The 4,024-nt window shown below is 41.2% G+C and overlaps 1 pseudogene; it reads left to right on the top strand.

Moving 5' to 3' along the window:
• Nucleotides 1-842: 842 nt before the first annotated feature.
• Nucleotides 843-3,073, top strand: LOC134385795 (targeting protein for Xklp2-like; annotated as a pseudogene).
• Nucleotides 3,074-4,024: the final 951 nt, after the last annotated feature.

Raw genomic sequence — 4,024 nt, 5'->3', positions numbered from 1 at the left:
CCTTATAACTTTGACATATTTATTGACCCTCTTCTATATAATCCATAGAACATTCAATAAACAGAAGATATCTTTAGACAATTAAGAAAACCTGCATAAATTGAATGCCAGGCATTGTACATAAATTAACTCTTTATTACAGCACCCTAAAATTCTATTTATCCCTATTTGACAGATAGAAATACTAAAGTTCAAAGAGCTTAAACAACTTGCCCAAGCCCATATGAACAGTAATTGAGGCAGCTGGATTTCAAGCTCAGGTCTGCAAAACCCCAAAACTTTTATGCCAATATGCCAGTGACTTCTCTCCTGTAGGTAAAATAATACTAAAGTAAATAAGCCCTTTCCACTGAAAATTTGCTGACATGCATCATTTTAAAACAAATTTCAAATATTTTCAATAATTTCAAAACATTCATAAATATCACTTTGTTATTATTATTGAATAAATGATGGAAACATTGCTTAATGTATTTTACGAACATTACTCCTAAGAAAAAGTTTTTAAAAAAGCATGAGTGGTCTCTTCCTTGGGCTTCCTTAAATCCCTTTTAAAAAATACCCTCCATTTTTTTATAATATTTTATTTTTTATAAAATCTAAGAATATGATTTTAATAAATATTTTTGTATATTTAAGAATTTCACCTTTTAAAATAATAAATGAGAGAACAGAAGAGCTAATTTACAAGAATATGACCTCTCTGGACTGAATGAGCCCCGTGGCTGGTTCATGGCTGCTCGGTTGTCAGAGCTGAGGTGAGGCAAGGCAAGAAGGTGACCTGTTGAGAAAAGTGATACAAATACTGGGAAAAACCTGCCCTTCTGGCTAAGGGCGTGACAATGTCATGAGTTAAAATCTCTTATTCCTATGGTGCCCCCACGGACTTCATCAATTTTATGTCTTTGGATAATGAGGATGATACTTAAAACACAGATTCGTGGTTTGAGGAAAAAGCCAATTTGAAGGATAAGTTTCCTGGGAAGAATGGGACAGGAGGGCTTTTTCAGGGCAAAACTCCTCTGAGAAAGGCTGATCTTTGAAAAGGCAAGCTATTGTTACACCTTTGAGACCAGCTGACAATACTTATTACAAAGAGGCAGACAAAGAAAATCTTGTGGAACAATCCATTTCATCAAATGCTCATTCTTCCCTCGATGTCAAGGGAACCCTATCAAGAACTACTCCAGCCCAGCCTCAGAGAAGATCTGTTAGACTCCTCTGCTCAGAAGGATTTGGAACAGAAAGAAAAACACCATGTAAATATGAAAGCTAAGAAATGTGCCACTCCTGTAATCACCAGTGAAATTCCACCCTCCAAAAAAGTGAAAGTTTCTATCACAATGAAAAGAAGCCAAAGGACGGGGAAGAAAGCAGTACTTATCAAAATACTTTCAAAAAGAATGAATGTTGCCCAGAGAAAGCCAAGGGCAGTCATACTGTTTCTTGTACACCACCTGTAAGACAGAAGGTTCTAAAAAGTACTGAGGAACAAGAGTTGGAGAAGAGAACGAAAATGCAGCAGGAGGTGGTGGAGATGCGGAAAAAGAAATGAAGACCTCAAGAAACTTGCTCTTGCAGGAGCAGGACAACCTGGGAAGAAATCAGTGAGATGGGCAACTGAATCAGTGGACTTCCACTCCCAAACAGATGAGCGAATCAAACAGCATCCCAAGAACCAGGTGGAGTATAAGGAAGTGAACTTTACGTCTAAACTCCGAAAGCACCCTCTGTCTCCTGCCCGAGTGACTAAAGTATGTGTCATTATTAAGCCTTTCAACCTGCCCCAAGGAGAGAAAAGAACATTTGATGAAACAGCTTCTACATATGTGCCCCTTGCACAGCAGGTCAAAGCCTTCCATAAATGAACACCTAACACATATCATTTGCGGAGCAAGCAGGATGATACTAGCCTGTTACCCTCCAAATCTTCTGTGACCAAGATCAGCAGAGACCCACAGACTCCCATATTGCAAACCAAACGGTGCACAAGGCCTGTGACCTGTGAAAGTGCAGTAGATCAGGAGGCTGAGGAGCTTGAGAAACTGCAGCAACACAAATTCAAAGCACAGGAACTTGATCCCAGAATTCTTGAAGGCGGAACCATCTTGCCCAAGAAACCACTTTGCCCTGAAACCACTCACCCAGCTTGTTGGTTTTTATTTGGAAATTGAGAAAAGAATTCAGGATCGAGAGTCAAAGAAGAAATCAGAGGATGACCACTATGAATTTCATTCCAGACATTGCCCTACTAAGATCTTAGAAGATATTGTGGGTGTTCCTGAAAAGAAGGTACTTCCAATCACAGTCCCCAAGTCACCAGCTTTTGGATTGAAGAACAGAATCCGAATGCCCATCCAAGAAGATAAGAGCTCAACCTGTGCCACATTTTGCGGTGCCTTTTAAGCCCCAGATCCCAGAGACAAGAACTGTGGAAATATTCCCTTTTTCCTTTGATTCTTGATAGAAAGAATATCAGTATGAAAAGAGAAGAAAATAAAAGAATTTTAGAAAGGGGAGGTTCCAAATTCGAGGAACTTACCTCGCCTCATTTTGACACCATTAACCTGCCAGAGAAAAAGGGAAAGAAAGTGACTCAGATTGAGCCTTTCTACTTGGAGACTGACAAAAGAGGTGCTCTGAAGGCACAGACTTGGTACCAGCTGCAAGAAAAACTGAAACAGCAGAAAGAAGCAGTTTGCCTCAATGCTTGTCCAAATACCGTCATCCCCCAGGAGCCCTTTGTTCCCAAGAAAGAGAAAAAATCAGTTGCTGAGGGCCTTTCTGGTTCTCTAGTCCAGGAACCTTTTCAGCCGCCACTGAGAAGAAAGCCAAGGAGCGGCAGGAGGTGGAACAGAGAATGGCTGAGGTCGAAGCCCAGAAAGTCCAGCAATTGGAGGAGGCCAGGCAACAGGAGGAAGAGCAGAAGAAGGAGGCGCTGGCCAGGCTATGGGAAGAACTGGTGCACAAGGCAGATCCAATATGTACGTACCAGGGTGTGGAGGTAAAGTCAAGTGACCAGCCTTTCACTGTGCCTGTATCTCCCAAGTTCTCCACTCGGTTCCACTACTAAGCTCAGCTGTGAGCTGCAGACACAGCAGACATGGGAGCTACTATTTACATCAAACCTAGAGCCTTCTTCATTTGTCACCAGGCATGGAGAGAACCGATTTCTGCAGACTTTACCTGCTCATGCCTGACAGAGCATACCTGACAGCTGTGGGCTCCAATTTTATTGAGAATTGTTTTCTTACATTATTTAGGCTAATAATGAGACTCAACTATGTATGTCTCAATCAGATTCTATGCAATTATTTCCTTTAAAACCATCGGTGATCCTTTAATATGGGTCTTAAAAACTCTGACTAGGGCCGAGCCCGTTTCGCACTCGGGAGAGTGTGGCACTGGGAGCGCAGCGACGCTCCCGCCGCGGGTTCTGATCCTATATAGGAATGGCCGGTGCACTCACTGGCTGAGTGCCGGTCACAAAAAAGACAAAAAAAAAAAAACCTCTGACTAGAATTTAAAGTTTCTGTGTCAGCATAGAGTAGTCTCTATTGTTACCCCTTACCCCCCACCCCTTTCTTTTTCTATTTTAATTAGAAAATAAAGATAGTTAAATCCCAAGCTAGGGTTTAAGTCATGGTTTAAATGAGGAATAATTGATACATCAGATTCTTTCCTCACCTCTGCACAAAGTGAATTTATAGTTAAGGAGCCCCTTGCTATGAGTGTAGAAAACCTCGTAAACTGCACCAGTGAGGAAGAAGACTGCACAGACTCCTGGGGAACCTTACCGCAGCCGTTTGGCAAGTTTTGGGCAGAGCTGTTCCTAATAATGGGACGGTGCAGCATATATTAAGAACTGGCCTGGAAAAAACATGTTTTGTCTCCCCCTCCTTGAAAAAAAAAAATATATTAACTGTCTGAACAGGTAATTAGGGTAATTGACAATTACCCTAACTCTGCCTTTTTAACCTTTTGAAATGATTTTATTAGTAATTATTGTAGTGCTATTTAGTAG

This window comes from Cynocephalus volans, chromosome 9 (genome assembly GCF_027409185.1).
Source record: "Cynocephalus volans isolate mCynVol1 chromosome 9, mCynVol1.pri, whole genome shotgun sequence".
In the NCBI taxonomy this organism is placed as follows: domain Eukaryota; kingdom Metazoa; phylum Chordata; class Mammalia; order Dermoptera; family Cynocephalidae; genus Cynocephalus; species Cynocephalus volans.
The sequence above is the reverse complement of the archived record's forward strand: the minus strand, read 5'-3'. Positions and strand labels throughout refer to the sequence as shown.